Here is an 18,483-nt window from a genome sequence, read left to right on the forward strand (position 1 = left end):
TTCCTAGAATGAGTGGCATGTCTTCATCTTCAGCCATGTCTAGGACCACAAAATCTGCTGGAAATACCAAGTCATTAACCTTGACTAGCACATCTTCAAGTATACCGAAAGGATAAGAGATTGACCGATCAGCTAAAGTAATGGTCATTCTTGTTGGTTTTGGTTCCCCACACTTAAGCTTCTTCATCATTGAAAGAGGCATCAGATTTATACTTGCTCCCAAGTCACATAAAGCTCTTCCAATGTCTACCGGTCCAATGGAACAAGGGATAGTGAAAGCACCAGGATCCTTCAACTTAGGTGGCAGCTTCTTTTGAAGAATAGCACTACAATTTTCAGAAAGTGCTATGTTCTCATCATCCTTAGGCTTCCTTCGTTTAGTCAATAAGTCTTTCATGAACTTAGCATATAACGGCATTTGATCAAGAGCTTCGCCGAAAGGAATATTCACCTGAAGTTGTGAGAAAAGTTGCATGAACTTCTTGAATTGGCCTTCATCCTTTTCTTTCTTCTTTGAAAGGTGAGGGTATGGAAGCTTCACATATGATGGAATAACCTGTGGTTTGTCTCCATCTTTCAAAATTTGACTCTTCGACTTCCTCAAGATTGAATCTTTATCAATTAACTTCTCACTTTTTTCTCCCTCTATTTTTTTCTTCCTTTCGTTTTCAACTACTCCATGATCATTTTCTTTTTCAACTCCACCCTCATCATTTTTTTCAACTACATCATCCTCCTCTACCTCAACTACATCATCAACCTTCTTTGGAGCTTTTGGAACTAAAGGTGTCAAAACCTTTTTGCTCCTCAATTCAATAGCATTACAAGACTCATTCTTAGGGTTATCTTTAGTGTTACCTGAGAATCCGCCTTTACTTTGTTCAGCCAATTGCTTAGCTAATTGCCCCAGTTGAGTTTCAAGCAGCTTCCTAGAAGCTTCATTGTTCTTTCTTTCAGCTTCTTGACTCTTCTTCATCTCTTCAAAGTTGCCTTGAGTCATCTTCATGAAGTTCATCATAGTTTCCTCAAGAGCTGATGGCTTCCTTTGTTGTTGTTGAGGAGGAGTGAGCATCTGAGAGTTCAAAGCATTGTTATTTGAGTAGCTTAGATTGGGATGCTTGTTGATGCCTGAATTGTAGTATTGATTCTGCCTTTGATAACCTCCCATGAAGTTAGCTTCTTCATTTGACCCTTCTGGAACACATTCACCGTTGGGATGTTCTTCACCACATAAGTCACACTTGATTGCAGCTACTTGTTGTTGTTTATGGGCCAAAGTGAAGCCTTGAAACTCCTTAGTTAGAGCTTCGATTTGTTTGTTCATAGCTGCTTGGTTCGCAAGGATAGCAGTTTGTTCACTCACCCCAAACACTCCTCTTTCTTTCTTCTTAGCTTCAGCACGATACTCATTTCCAGCCATGTTTTCTATCAAAGCTTGGACTTCATGATCAGTTTTGCTCTTGAGACTACCTCCCGCGGAAGCATCTAAGAACATTCGAGTGTTTGGTGTTACCCCCTCAGTGAAGATTTGGAGGTATTGCTTCTCGGTGAATTCATGATTAGGGCATCTCTTGAGAAGCAAATTGAATCGCTCCCAAGCATCATACAATGATTCACCTTCTCCTTGCTTGAAGTTAGAGATCTCCATCTTCTTGTCCCAATACTTAGACATAGGGAAGTATTTCTCCAAGAACTTCAGCTCTAACTCTTCCCATGTTTGGACAGTCCCGTTTGGAATTGTTAGCAACCAATCTTTTGCTCTTCCCGTCAAGGTGAAAGGAAATAGCCTTAGCTTCTTTTGTGCTTCAGTCACGGTGGCTGGTTGCACACAAAACTCGCAGGATTCAGCAAAACGGCTCAAGTGTTCATGAGGACTCATAGCTTCAGTCCCATCGAATTGCTTGTCCCTCAAACCGTTGAGGACAGTTGTCTTGATGTCGAAAGCTACAGGGTTAGCTGGTTGAAAAGTGTGGGTCAGTTGACCGCGATGAGTGGCTAACCCGTAGTCTCCTAGCTTAGGTCTCGGTGGTACAACTCCTTCTCCTTCCATAGTTGCAGATTTAGGAGAAGAGATTGTTTCAGATTCACTTGAGAGTTGCTCCGGTACTTGTTCTCGAACACCCGGGGGAACAGATTGAGCTAACCTTTGCGATCGGACAGCTTTCCGAAGTGCTCTAGCAGTTCTTTCAATTTCCGGATCGTACTCTAAGTCGTCCGAGCTCTGTTTACCTCGCATAAACAGCAAAATACCTTAGTAGCACTGCACAACGCAAAGTAATCAAGTGAATATGAAAACAGAAAAATAAAAATTAAAAACAGAAAAGTAAATTGCAAAAACCCTAAATTATAACGTAATTGCCTTGTTGTAATAATTCAACAGTCCCCGGCAACGGCGCCAAAAACTTGATAGGTCTCTGGCAAGTGCACCAAATACTATCGAAGTAGTAAAAATATCGATCCCACGAGGACTGTTTTTAACTTCAATAATTCAATTGCGTTATATAATTAGGATGTATAAAGTTTATTTTGTTTTGCCACTAGGCAGTAGATTTGGTTTGATTTTATGAAATCAAATAAAAGAAAATAGATTTGATTAAGAAAATATGAGAGAAAGATGAGATCAGATCCGTCGAATCCTCTAAGTTCCCCTAATTGGTCTACTGCACCTATTTGTTATGAATCCTTTTCTAATTTACGATGATTAACAAAATAGCCCAAATCAATCCCTTGAGTTAGGACCCTCTTCTTAAACTACAACCCCTAATTCCTTAGGTGGTCTAATAATTCTTGAAGGTTTTACCGAACGTTAACCTATTATCACTAACAAACGATTATCTATTCCTAGACTAACCCTGTTTATTAGAACAATTCAATTAGGTCTAAGTTAAAAGCCATGGTCAGTGGTCATTCATTCTTACGAAATCAAGTTATATGTGATCAAGATATAAAAAGCATTAAGAACAATTGAATTGAATAAACTAGAATTGAATTCATAAACAAAATAGAGTTTCACAGCAACATGTGTCAATTAGGGTTACAAAGATTCATCTCGGATCTAATCTCTAAGAGATTTAGCTACTCATAATTGAGTTTACAAATAGCATAATCAATGAAATAATTAAAACATACATGAATTGGTAAAAGGTTGAAGAAATCGCCCTTCTAGCCGTCTCTGATGTCTCAAAATCGCACTTTGCTCTCCAAAAATCGTAACCCTTGTTCTTCAGATTGAGTGCAGTATTTATAGAAGTCATGGGCCTGACCCATCAAAATCGCGCCGCGCCTTGTATTATGGCGTGCCGCGATTTCCTCTTTACAGGAAGTGTGTAATTTTGCTTCAAAAATCGCAGCACGGCTTGAAATTGGCGTGGCGCGATTTCCTTCGAACAGACTTCAAATTTTAAGCTTTTTGCACTCCAGAACAGTATAAATTGCATGAGAACTCTATCAAAATGTCACAATAAGTCCCTAATATTACGTAATGACAAGATGTCATCAGAAAACCAGTGGGATACATAAGACGAGTTCTCTCATCTCAGCCGAATATTTTCCATACACATGAGGCAGAAATTGAACTACTATCCACATACTTATGAGGCTCTAATCTATTATCAATTTGACCATTTTTTCCTAGGGTCATAGCTTACATGTTAATTTCAGGTGTTCGTACAACCGGTTCATCCTTCAATATTCCATTGAAAATCAATGAAGCATTGATATATGGATTTGAAAAGAAAATACGAGACCTTAAAATTGATATGAAGGCAGCAGAGAGAATCAAACACGAGACCTTAAAAGTAGTCCCAGGCCAAAACAAGCGGGTTAGATCAAACTTATTCATTGTGTTCCTTTATTGACTTTGTTTATCCAAATAATTTGTGTAATATCCCGCCTGTCAGTATCAGAATATTACCAGTCGATCGTGCCAGAGGAATTAAGTTCATGGAAAATAAGTGTGATGGAAATATTTTATGGGATGTCAGCTTAATACGAGTTAAGTATCAGTGTCGTATTAAACACGCTTGGAGCAAGGGCAATTTAGTAATTGCACGTTTAAGAGATATTTATTTGATTTTGGCTCAAAATATCTCACTTTCCACTCTTCATTCTCTCTCTAGGTTTTGGCAAGAAATTCTTCTCCTCCTTCTCTCCTCTTTCACGCCCTCCTCTCTTCTCCTTGCCAACCAAGAATTTGATTCCATCTTTATACATACTTGAGCAAGGATTCTTCAAGATCATAGTGAAGAATGGAAGCTTGGTTTGGATTGTTACCACTACTCTTTCTTTTGTCCAAGAGAACCTCAAGAGGTTAGGGTATTGGTTATGATGGAAGTAGAAGCATGATTTTGTGCATGATGTGGTTCTTTATGATCAAGAAACAAAGAGAAAGATGGAGGAAGTGGGATTGATGAGCTAAATCCATGGATTTGTGTTGAACCAAGAGCAAGGGTTTTGGCATTCTTGAAGCTTAGGACTTGGAGGCTTTGGAAATCAAGTGCAATCCTATCTAGGTGAGTTCCATAGATAGATTACCCACCTTTGGGGATTGTTTAATCTTGTGAAGGATAATGATTTATGTTAAGTTTAGTTTTTTATGAAACTTTAGTACCCCAAGCCAATTCTAGTTGATTATATGTTAAAAATTGCCATGAGTTATGTTTAAATGATGCTATACATGTTGTTGTATGAGTTTGATGCATTACAGGGTCGAATTGGACGAGTTTTGGGTCGAAAATGGCGAAAACCCGTAGCCGAAAACACCGAAAACGCAACAATCGCAGCGCTGCGCCTGTATAAGGGCGCTAGGCGCCCACACACAGGGAGCCAGCGCTAGGCGCCCCACTCCTGGCGCCAGGCGCCCCAGACAGGACAACCTCCGCGTTGTTCTGCGTTCGGGTGCTTGGGGGCAGTCGTGTGGGGGTCCGTAGCGATCGTTTCGAAGTGTTCTTTCACTGTTTTCACTTATTTTTCTACTGGAACAAGTTTGGCTTTATCAAATCATAGAATTTATAAACGGCTTGAAACTTGGGTTTATGGCATTTTCGGTCTCTAGTAATTAATGAAACTTTGCACGCATCGTCAATTGATCCTTGCATCATTAATCATGGCAATCTTAGCATGTATTACAAGGATGGCTCAAGAGAGTTTTAGCCGAATTATTCGGGTAGCAAAGAACTAGGCATGGGATGAAAGTAGAGCCTTGACATAGCTTGTCAAGAACTAGAATAGTTAGAAGAGAATAGAATGCTAGACATGAGTAGTATGTTTGAATAGACGCGAAGTGATATAGAATATTATCTTCGCATAAGAGCTAAGTGTCATACGAGTATGGCAAGACGTGAATTGATTAGATATCACTTCACATAGAAGGTTAAGCAAGCACATAGTTTACCTCTAGTCGGATCGTATAGACATCCGGGGTAAAAGAGATAGCTAGTATAGATTTAATACTCATGCATATATTTAAACCAAGACTTTTAAGTTAAGGTGCCATGTCTCTTGTGTCCACACTAGGTTGGTTCAAGAGGTTTCCATTAGGTGAAACGGGGTTAGCCGTAAGGAACCCGCATGTCACTTAGTAAGTAAGAGGTAGTGGTCGTGTCTCTTGTGTCCACACTAGGTTGGTTCAAGAGGTTTCCATTAGGAGAAACGGGGTTAGCCGTAAGGATCCCGCACGTCACTGCAGGAGTGCCGTTGGTTATACCTTAGATAGGTTTCCATCGGATAGATAGGGAATGCGCTCGGGGTTACTCCACTCGGGGCTTTCCGTAAAATGAACTCAGATAATGTTTGATTGTTAAACGCTAACTTTATGAATGAATCTGACTGTGCATATTTATTAGATATATTATGTCATGTCATAGAGCCTTGACGTAGATCGTCAAGAATTAGTAGAGCCTTGACGTAGATCGTCAAGAATAGTAGAACATAGACGTAGATCGTAGAAACTAGCATGATAGCAAGATAAGATACGTTGTTAGAAACATCGTATTATGCATTAGAGCAAATAGAGAAAGATATGCCGATGACGGTCTTAGGTTTCCCCTAACCGTCCGGTTTAGAATTGTGTCATGATTATAGTATGTTTAGGCCTTGATACGTAGAGCGTATTCTTGGCATTGCGGCTTTAGATTCCCCTTGACCGCCATGACACGTATAGGAAGTGAAGCCTATAACACGTGAGATAAGACTATGACGGCCCTAGTATGCACGACCGTCTAAGTATGCAAGTTCCCACACACGTATAATCAACCGTCAGGTTGTAACGTAGACACGTGGTGACCGTAGGTTTCCCCTGAGGTTGCCTATAGCCTAGGATTTAGGGGAACTCACTGAGACATTATGTCTCACCCCAATCCTTTTTTTGTTTCAGATAAACAGGTTGGATTAGCAAGCTAGTAGCCGAATGGATGTTGCGACAAGTGTTCGTTCGTACCGCTGCAGGACAATGTGGATATTCAAGGATGCATCTATTATACTTTAGAAAAGTTGAGTTGTATTATTGTGTACGAACGCATTTGGTTGTATATATATATTCATTCGTGGTTGTATTGTTGTAAATTTTTAATGTATCCAGTACTAAATAAAAACACATGCTAGACTTTCTAGATACGTCTAGTATGGGTGTTACATTTGGTATCAGAGCAGACCTCTCCCAGTACGGTGTGGTTCGGGGACGAACCAGGCGGAAGCTGGTGGGCATGTAACACCCACGTCGTGGCTTTCGATATCCCGCTAGGTGGATACGAAAGGTTCCCGACCTAAGGGGAACGGTTTAAGCCGCAAGGGACCCCCACGACAATAGTAGGAACCGAAACACATCGGAATGAGAGGGATCCGGAGGCCGTGTAGGTATGGAACTACATGGTTGAAGGAAGGCTTATAAGAATTGTTAGGTACTACCCATATCAACAAGATGCATCTTCTTTTCGGGAGCTCAATCCATAGGAACTCCATAGTTAAGCGTGCTTGGCTTGGAGTAGTACTAGGATGGGTGACCTACCGGGAAGTTTCCCGGTAAGCATGTGAGTGAGGACAAAGCATGCTGCAAAGACTCGTGTTGGTTTGTGGGGATAGTCGGCAATCCTGTAAGCAGTCTGGGATGTTACAGTTGGTATCAGAGCAGACCTCTCCCAGTACGGTGTGGTTCGGGGACGAACCAGGCGGAAGCTGGTGGGCATGTAACACCCACGTCGTGGCTTTCGATATCCCGCTAGGTGGATACAAAAGGTTCCCGACCTAAGGGGAACGGTTTAAGCCGCAAGGGACCCCCACGACAATAGTAGGAACCGAAACACATCGGAATGAGAGGGATCCGGAGGCCGTGTAGGTATGGGACTACATGGTTGAAGGAAGGCTTATAAGAATTGTTAGGTACTACCCATATCAACAAGATGCATCTTCTTTTCGGGAGCTCAATCCATAGGAACTCCATAGTTAAGCGTGCTTGGCTTGGAGTAGTACTAGGATGGGTGACCTACCGGGAAGTTTCCCGGTAAGCATGTGAGTGAGGACAAAGCATGCTGCAAAGACTCGTGTTGGTTTGTGGGGATAGTCGGCAATCCTGTAAGCAGTCTGGGATGTTACAATTTGGAAAATATATAGATCTCCAAAAAAATCAAGAGCGAGGGATACTTGCTCAAACTTTGGACCCATTTGAGCACTTTAACAATATTATTCTATCGTTGTTTCCAGAAAACGAGAAGGAAAATATTAGCTTTGATTTGGTTTGTCAATCTGACCAAAATAAAAAGCTACAAAGCAAATGGTATTCAATTGAGTTCTTGAATGATACAGTTGCATATTTCAAACCACAAATTAAGATTTAAAGTTGGATGTCCAATAATATTGATGAGGACCATATACCAAGGTATTGTGTTTCAAAATGAGAAACCCCACATCTTCATCCAAAACCTTAAAAAAATATGTATATTACTCATCTCATTTATATGTTCATAAATATCAAATCTTGCTGGCAATATAGAATTTTTACTAACACATGACAAATTAGCATTTCTCCCTTAAACGTGAGACTCTCTATGTCTATGATATGATGAAATAGTCAAATAAGGCCAGAGGCACAACATGGTAAAAAAGGTGGCTTGGTGGTGGTTTCATAGAGATGTGTTTTTTTTTTCTCATTTATTTTATGAGAAGAGAGAAATTAAATTAGAAAAATTATTCGAACTAGAAAGAAATGACAAGGAAAACGAGTGAGTTGTGGGTAGTTTTATGAGTTTGTTGAAGGAGTTGGATATTGCTGAGTAATTATTCTACCAAAAATATTAGACTCACTAAAAATGTCACATCAATTTAAAATGTACAATAAACATGTATTTTTCAACTCAGCATAACACATAAACGTTTTTCCTTTGTCATATCCCACTAAAGACTAAAAGTGAAGGAACTTAAAATAATAGAGGTTAAATAAAAAAAAAATTATCGCCTTGACAAATAAAAATTGCATGAAAGCGAACGACTTCCAAAATATAATATTTAACATAAAAAAAATTAAACAAATGACATTCAAAAGCTAACAAAACAAATCATCATAATTTCGGGACTGCAAGTGTAACCTACATTGGGTTATATTTTTGCATTAGGCTAAAAGAAACTAGACAAATGATATCGACACCACAATTTCTCCCAAATTATTTAGGCACACGTTTGTGAGTCATCTCACTTATATCTTATTCAATATCTACTATTCCTTTCATTGTAGAACTTTAACTCTTATTTTACACGATAACATATCTCCCTCAAGTGTGACATTCTCTGTGTCCGTAATTACGTGACATAGCCAAATAAGGTCAACCGATGTACAACATGATCAAAAAGGTAGATTAATGGTAATTTACCAAAAGTGTGTTTTTGTTCCTTTATTTCATGAGAAGAGATCAAAGAAATTAGAAGATGAAAAATAAATTTGAGGTTGAGAGAACTGATACCGGTTAAAAAAATAAGAATTGTGTATTTTGTCCATGAGGTTATAAAGAACGAAGTAAGTTGCAAGTGATTTTATGAAATTGTTGAAGGAGTTGAAGATTTTTGTGTAATTAATTTACCAAAAAGTTAGATTGCGTTAAAAAAACTAATTTACCAAAAAATTAGATTCGGGTAAAAAAACGCAACAACATATAAAGAATTTACTAAGCACATATTTTGTTAACTCAGCATCACACTTAAGTGTTTATCTATGGTTAAATTCCACCAAAGATCAAAGGATAAGGAATTTAATATCTTAGAGATTGATTAAAAAATATTGCATGAAAGTGAACAACACCCAAAAACATAAATTTGATATTAAAATTAAATAATTGGCATCCCAAAACTAACGAAACCGTTTATCGTAATGTTGAGAATTCTAAGGGTGTCTACAGTAGGTTGGACTATCACATTAGGCTAAGTGAAACCACACAATTGTGATTGACATCACATCATTATCCAAAACCTTAAGGCATTAGGTGTATTGGTCATCTTACTTATATGTTTCTCAACGTCTACTTTGGCATCCAATAATGTGGAACTTTAAGTCACAATTTACACATGAACATATATCTCTAAAGTGTGAGACTCAATGCGTCTGTAATTTGTTGATAGTCAAATAAGGTTAGGCGAAGGCACAACATGGTTAAAAAAAATGGATTAATGGTGTTTTTGCGGAGGGAAGTTTGTGTTCCCATCTTTCATGAAACGAGAGAAATAAATTTAGCAACAATAATATTAAATTAGAATATGAAAAGAAATTTGAACATGAAAGAAATGATAAGGGAAAAAAATAGTGTGTTTTGTCCATGGAAGTATCGGAAATATAGCGAGTTACTGACAATTTTATGGGTCAGTTAAAAAGTGTTGGAAATTTAAGAGTAAATATTTCACCAAAAAATAGACTCGGTTAAAAAAATGCCACATCTTTATAAAATGTTTAATAATCATGTACTTTTTCAATTCAGAATAACACATTCGTATTTTTCCATTCGCATGTTCGTTCACCCAAAGACCAAATATGGAGGTATTTGATATAATATTGATTGGATAAAAAAATTGTATGAAAGCAAATGACATCCAAAAACTTATACTTGATATAAAAAGTTAAACAAATGAAATTCAAAAACTAAAAAAAAAAAAATTAATGTTTAGAGTTCTGAGGGAGTCTACAATGGGTTGGACCATCACATTTGACTATGAGAAACTCCACAAGTGATATTGACAGCACATCTTCGCGTAAAATCTTAAGACATTAGGTATATTGTTCTTCTCGCTTATACGTTACTCAATGTATATTATTGCACACAAGTTTAACTCACTATAATGTTTAGAGTTCTGAGGGAGTCTACAATGGGTTGGACCATCACATTTGACTATGAGAAACTCCACAAGTGAGATTGACATCACATCTTTGCGTAAAATCTTAAGACATTAGGTATATTGTTCTTCTTGCTTATATGTTACTCAATGTATATTATTGCACACAAGTTTAACTCACATATGAAACATAAACATCTCTCCCTTAAGTGTGAGACTATTATGTATGTGATCTGGTGAGATATCACATAAGGTCAGAGATACGACATGGCAAAAAAAAGTGGGTTGGCGGCAGTTTCATAGAGGGGTGTTTGTTTCTTTCTTTCATGAGAAGAGATAAAGTAAAGGCTAAAGTGCACTTTTCCCCCCTATCTTTCAAAAAGTTGCGATTTTGGCCCCCTAACTTTGAAAACTACAATTTTGGTCCCCTAACTTTGAAAACTGACGAGAAGACGACACGTGTCCAAAAAAAGATAAGGGGGGTTAAAAGATAAGGGCCCATAATCGCAACATTTTGAAAAGATAAGGGGTCAAAAGACATATTTCCCTTATGTTAGGGGGTTAAAAGAGCATATTTCCCTAAACATGGGGGGCCAAAATTGTAGTTTTCATACTTAGGGGGCCAAAATCGCAACTTTTTGAAAGTTAAGGGGGGAAAAGTGCATTTTAGCCTAAAGTAAATTATAAAAGAAAAGAAGATTAAAAATGAATTTGAACTTGATAGAAATGAAAAGAGAAAAAAAAATAAGGAGTGTGCGTTTTATTCGTGAGAGCATAGGAAACATAATGAATTGCTGGTGATTTTATGGATTTGTTGAAGAAGTTGAATATTACTGGGCAATTATGCTACCAAAATATTAGATTTATTGAAAATATGTACATCTATTTAAAATGTCTAACGAATATGTATTTTGTCAACTCATCATACATATACATTTTTCCATTGCAAGATCCCATGAAATACCATAAGTGAAGGAATTTGAAATGACAAAGGTTATATTTTTTGTGCATGAAAGCTAATCACATTCAAAAACTAAAATTTAAGATGAAAAATTAAACAAATGACACTCAAAAAATAACGAAACGAATCATCACATTAGGCTAGGATCCTACAATGGATTGTATTATCACATTAGGCTAAGATCAATCACAGAAGTGAGATTCACATCCTATCTTCTTTCAAAGTCTTAAGGCTATGAGTCATTTCACTTATATGTTTCTCACATCTTTGCATACAATACAGAATTTTAACTCACACTTGAGACATTAACATCTCTCCATTAAGTGTTAGGATCTTTGTGTCTGTAGTCCACCACCAAGAACAACTCTCGATCCCCCACAACGTCGAACCCGGATGTGATACCACCGTTGGGCTTTCTGTGGGAGCCTACGTTGATGTAGATCGACAATTTGGATAAAGAGAAACCACACAACGAATTGGTAGATTTCATAAAAACCATAGGAACGTTATTGTGAAGAAATCTCCCCACTAGTCATTGCAAACCATAGGAACGAATTGGTAGATTTCATAAAAACGGAAATTTTCGTCCCAGGCTTGCTACTGGTGAGATTCTCCAACTCTATTTTTTAGAACATTCTTTGCATGAAAATATTTTTTTTTTTCAAGTAACCAATGCTCATCATTCATTCCTAGCATCATGAAATATTCTATAACATATGCATGACAACATCAACTTTTTTTTCGACACAATTCTTGGCACGTCGGAAATCTATGCCTTAATCCTGATTACATAAAACTTTCTCTTGAATCCTTAATTTCCTCCACTACGAATAGCTTACTTCTTTACGTTGCCACTTACGCAACTTGACAAACCTTCATGTTCTTAACTTCATTTACATATTGCTATTCCTGAGAACCCGCTGACTCCGTCAACTTATGTCGACTTCTCACTATCTTGTAACCTTATACTGACATTCCAGAATATCATAAACCCGTTCCAACAACAACTCTTACCCGACATTGTCGGAACGTTCATTCTTAACATGACCTGATATTCCCGGAGGATTCAAACTTCTACTTGAATAGTTCACCGGCCACCTTTTGGCACGATCAAACTTCTTTATCACATACTTCATTCCTCATGGGTCCTATTCAGCTCTCAGGCATCCATTCTAATTGTTGAATGCTAAATTGAGTTGATCAGGCTCAACTAACATCAACAAATAGAACATTTACCTGGAACCCAATGGTCCCACTACCTTAGTTGTAATTTAATGACCCAAGGCACGGTCTGAATCGACCTGCTTTGATACCAAATGTAACACCCATACTAGACGTATCTAGAAAGTCTAGCACGTGCGTTTAATTTAGTACTGGATACATTAAAATATACAACATGAAAATTTCGAATGAATTTACATACAACAAAACGCGTTCGTGCAATAACAAATACAACATATCTTATCTATATAACTTTAGTACATCCTTGAAATCCATATTCTCCATGCTCCGGGTACGAACGAGCTCTTGCTGAAAGTCCATCCGGCTAATACCTTGACGTCCACCTTGATATCTGAAACAAATAAGGATTGGGATGAGACATAATGTCTCAGTGAGTTCCCCTAAATCCTAGGCTATAGGCAACCTCGAGGGGAAACCTACGGTCACCACGTGTCTACATTACAACCTGACGGTTGATTATACGTGTGTGGGGACTTGCATACTTAGACGGTAGTGCATACTAGAGCCGTCATAGTTTTATCTTAACTTGTTATAGGCTTCACTTCCTATACGTGTCATGGCGGTCGAGGGGAAGTCTAAAACCGCATTGCCAAGAATACACTCTATGTACCAAGGCCTAAACATAACATAATCATGGCACGATTCTAAACCGGACGATTAGGGGAAACCTAAGATCGTCATCGGTATCATGTTCTTTACTTGTTCTATTCCATGCCTTGTACTTATCATGTAGCATCTAATGCTCTTATTCTTAAACATAAACTTGCATGGATTCACTCTTGCATAATCATGGGCATAACATAATCATAATCATATCATACATAAACGTATCTAAGTTCATTAATTATTATGTTAGCGTTGAACAAACAATTATCTTGGTTCATTTTACGGATAGTCCCGGGTGGAGTAACCCCGAGATCAATCCCATACATGACCGATGTACGTACATCGGACTCCCTCGGTGTTGTGCGGGTCCCTTGCGGCTTAAACCGTTCCCCTTAGGTCGAGAACCTCCCGTATCCCCCTAGCGTGGATAACAAGAGACACGAGCACCTACGTCTTGCTTATTTCAGTGACATGCGGGTCCCTTACGGCTTGAATCGTTCCCCTTAGATCGAGAACCTCATGTATCCCCCTGATGTGGATAGCAAGAGACATGCCACCTACTTATTAGTCATGGTCTTGTCGTATACATAAATTAAACATGTACATACTTGATCGTTTACCTCGGAACCTTAATCGAACCGATTAGTGGTAAACTCTTACTTGTTCATATACATAACTAATCATGGTGGAGTGATTGACTAATCAAACCACAACTTAACATGCTTACTATCTTATCCTTAATCATGTGCGAAGATAACATGCTTCGCGTCTTATCATCTAGGGATTCTTGCTAACTATCTAGTTCTCGACGACTAAGTCGAGGCTCTAGTTTCCCTTGCTTCAAGTATATCTTACTACCCCATTCATGACATATTTCTCTCATATGTTATGTTTTACTACCTTGTTAAATACTTGCCCTCGCAAGAGATTTAATTGAAAAACCTATGCATTGGGGTTTAGTTATGAAGGTTTTACATTTATAAAAGTTTACGTGAGAGAAAGCCGAACCGGAGCATGACAAACAGGCGAGACGAGCGAACAGGGCAGCAGCCACCATTCACTCGCCTCGCGAGCAAGCTTACTCGCAGTGGCGAGTAGCTACTCGCAGTGGCGAGCAACCACCCCCATTCGACTCTTCCTGCTCGCCTCGCGAGCTCTGTACTCGCAGTGGCGAGTTAGTGCTGTTCAGGACCTGCACAAAAGTAGTTTTAAGCCAAAAATCATCATCACTAAGTGTCCCAAGGCATATGACATCTCTAGTGGTCATAGGAAACCTGAAAAACAGTCTGGAAGCAAGCATTCACAAGCATAGCAAGCATAACAAAGAAAAGGGCAACATAACACTAGATAAAAACCCTAGAATTTCATAGTTTTCATAACATTCTAGCATGACATAAACATAATCCCAAAGGGTGGGAAATCTATCTATGGAACTCACCTAATCAAGTTCTTGAAGCATCACAAAGTTCCAAGCCCATTCAAGCCAAAACCCTAGCTTTTCTCCCTTTTTGCTTCCTTGCTCAAACCATTCAAACTTGTCATCCTTTTCTTGCAAACCAAGACACCATTCCAAGCTCAAAACCATACTCCAACATTACCATCAAACACATATTCAAAACTTGAAATCAAAAGGAATTCTTGGTAAGGAAGGATAGAGATATTAATCCACTCAAACTTAATATTATTACCTTGATCATGTGGAGGCCATACCTTGTACCAATTTAGAAACCATCTTCACCATACATCAAACCCTAGTTTTCCAATCTCTTCTTCAAAAGGAGAAATAGAAGAATCAAACACAATACACACTTCCTTAATCTTAAGTGACCATAAAGGAACAAGTTGGGAACTTACCATGTGAGGATGGAGTGTCATGAAAGATTGGTGAAGAGAGAAAGAGATTCCAACAAAACTATAGCTTCTTGAGAGGTGATAGGGAAGGAATCAAGCATAATACAAGCTTCCCTTAACTTATAATATTCATGGAGGGACATACTTTAGAAGCTTGCCATGGGAGGAAGAAGATTTGAAAAGGATGATGGAGAGAATGAGAGGATGTTGGCGTGAAAGAAGAGAGGGAAGGGATAGAAGTTCCCAACTTCAACCCTAGAGAGAGAAAGAAAAAGGATTATGAAGATATTTTTGGTTCCAAAACATATAAATATCCTTTTCCGTGAAATTACCATTATGCCCTTGCCTTGAACGTGTTTAAATCCGACACTGATACTTAATCCGTATTATGCTAACATGTCATAAAATATTTTCCAGTAACTTACTTTTCCATAATTTAATTCCTCTGGCACGATTGACTGGTAATATACCGATGCTGACAGGCGGGATATTACATTCTACCCCCCTTAAAAAAATTTCGTCCTCGAAATTTAGAGACTGACTACCAATCATCATGACAAAAACTTACCATTTATGGTCTGGGCCATACATTTCTTATTCATACATATCCAAAAAGTTCATCATTGTTTGTTTTTCGTCCTGTTTCTCGATTCACATACATAAGCATATAGCTTCCTTGTTATTAATACCACTCTTACATAGGGTTATCTTAGTACATCATGATTCAGAACTTACCTTGCTACACATAGATGTATTATTATATCGGACTCGTATCTTACCCGATTAGCATGAACCATTCATAAAGATGTCTTATCATAAACATGAACACTCAGGATTTGCCTTTTAACTGGAGTCCTACCGAAAACCAGGTTTGCCCTGCAGTGCTTACTTGTAACTTTGAATCATCTTTCCATGCATACATAATCTTATCAGCTGAACGTATATTTCCTACATCAGTTTACTTACTGTACTTCTAGACATATGCTTCTTACTTGTATTACTCATGTAAATGATTTCATGAATCTTTTATCTCTTTTCAGAACCTTAGGAAATTTTTCGACTTCATTGCAATCTCATTGCATTCTTATCGCATCCAAACTAATGGGTAACTCATATTGCCTGACCTGAAAAAAATGAAATCAACTAGCCACTTCATCTGACAATCTAAAAACCAACGTTGCGGTTCACATGCTTTTGAAACTTTCTAACATATCCATTTGCACATACATCGTATACTCTTAATACACTTCCGCGTATCCTACATGATATTGACTTCATACAAATATTGTCGTTCCAATAGCATGGGCATTCTTTCAAGTGACGTCTCTTGTTAAATGATAACGATACGTGTTCTAAAATCTTTCTTAAAGAAATTTTTCTTAAACTTTGGTATTCGGGTTCTTGGAACAAATGTACACATGACTAAAAAAAGGTTTTATCATTTCCAAAACTGATTGTGTAATGGTACCACAGAACCACCAGACGAGTTTCTATATTTTGAAAAAGATTTAACGATTCGCCCCAAACTTGTCCAAGACAAGTTGGTTCTGAAGCTTGTACGTCTTAAGTGAGATTACTTACGACGTATCTTATCAGTTTTGAAAATGTAAAATTCCGTGAGTTTAAAATAAACATCGTTCCCAAGTTCCTTAATACCAATCTTAGCTTTTAAAAGTTATAAAACCATGGCTTGACATATCTTAACAAGTATCGTTTTCACCCAACAAGCATTGCATACAAGAGTATGAATCTCATTACACATCACTCAAAAGTTACTTCTCTATCATGATTACATGCTTGACTTCGAAGATAAATTTCCTCCCTTGTCTAACCAATATACATACTCGCAATTCCGCTTACATCTCTGTAGGAAAATCTTTGGACCTCACATGTTTTCCAATATCCATCATTCATACATCCTAATAAATTCATAAATGGCAACTCTTGTCTTTCTCATCTTACTTAAGTAAAGTCACATACTTAAAACTTTTACCTTAGTCAACGTTGTCTATATGGACATCCATACTTACTTATCACATCGAGAACTCCTCGCTTGCCTTATGGTGCTTCCTTATTAAACTTGCGTTACCAACCGATCATTCTTTCATAATAACCTCCATACTTCATGATTAACAATTAGCTTCCATGGCGCTACTCTGATTCCCACCGGTTGGCTTAAACCATTACTCTATCCGTTAGAGCGATTGAGACTTCACATTTCTGCTTACCACTTGATTACTAACTTCTTGAGATCTTCCATGTTGCGACCAACGTCACAACCTTACACTTGTCTTGTAAATTCAAATCTCATGATAACTTATCTTATACTCATAATACTTGACTTGGGGGTAAACCTTATGTTTTTACTGGTTGCATTTACCATTCACATCATACTTGAACTTGTTTCCAAGCAACTCGAACTCCTTTGATAAACTCATCTAACATTTGAACATATCTTTCTTGAAGATATAGCCTTGTACCTTCGCATTCTCGCATACCATATTTTGCTTAATCATACCAATGCTTGCTCGTTGATTTTTCTTTTAAGGAAAACTTCGTAAACTAACGCACGGGTCATTGACGTTGATGATTTTCTACTTTATAAATATATTGAGTTTAGGCCCCGACCATCGCTTCGGGAATCATAGAACGAGTTGATAACACATACGTGTCACCAAACCTAGACTCTAATGAGTCTAGCCCGCTCTACGAGTGTCGTAGCAACCCGGTTCCTAGAAAATCTCCTATGAATTTTCAAAATGTCAACTTCAATCACCCATATGCACAAATCTTTCTAAAATTATTTAAACTTTATGATTCAACATCATATCGAGCCTTAGCAAGTCTATTAAGCAAAACATAGATTCGAGAGATACGTCATAATTCTGAGAACCTTGCGATTTCTCATAACTTTGTTCCGCTTTAACTTCTTACTTCATACCTCATGCATAAACATCTGTGACTTTCCTTCTAAACACCGGAACTTCTATACTCTTGATCTTGGCTTGTTCTTGACTCTTGACACATTAACTTCCAAAGTTACCATAAACCGTATCGATTTCGTTGATAGTTGCCCATGCCTTTTCCCTTGAAAATCTTAGGTTATGATATGCATTCCTCACTTGATGTCATAAAAGATTTTCATCACATAAAAGATTATTGTGAAGAAATCTCCCCACTAGTCATTGCAAACCATAGGAACGAATTGGTAGATTTCATAAAAACGGAAATTTTCGTCCCAGGCTTGCTACTGGTGAGATTCTCCAACTCTATTTTTTAGAACATTCTTTGCATGAAAATATTTTTTTTTTCAAGTAACCAATGCTCATCATTCATTCCTAGCATCATGAAATATTCTATAACATATGCATGACAACATCAACTTTTTTTTCGACACAATTCTTGGCACGTCGGAAATCTATGCCTTAATCCTGATTACATAAAACTTTCTCTTGAATCCTTAATTTCCTCCACTACGAATAGCTTACTTCTTTACGTTGCCACTTACGCAACTTGAC

General features: G+C 37.8%; 1 long non-coding RNA gene and 1 other non-coding gene across 2 annotated transcripts; both read left to right on the forward strand.

Moving 5' to 3' along the window:
* Window positions 1-1,550: 1,550 nt before the first annotated feature.
* LOC146925541 (small nucleolar RNA R71) lies at window positions 1,551-1,657 on the forward strand. Its single transcript, XR_015013047.1, has one exon. It is a non-coding gene; the product is annotated as a small nucleolar RNA R71 (small nucleolar RNA).
* Window positions 1,658-3,891: 2,234 nt separating this feature from the next.
* Window positions 3,892-6,639, forward strand: LOC146925542 (uncharacterized). Its single transcript, XR_015010609.1, has 2 exons — window positions 3,892-4,511; window positions 6,374-6,639. It is a non-coding gene; the product is annotated as an uncharacterized LOC146925542 (long non-coding RNA).
* The last annotated feature ends 11,844 nt before the right edge of the window (window positions 6,640-18,483 follow it).

Source organism: Medicago sativa, chromosome 5 (genome assembly GCF_051527215.1).
Source record: "Medicago sativa cultivar Bolivia chromosome 5, Bolivia_mono, whole genome shotgun sequence".
Taxonomy (NCBI): Eukaryota; Viridiplantae; Streptophyta; class Magnoliopsida; order Fabales; family Fabaceae; genus Medicago; species Medicago sativa.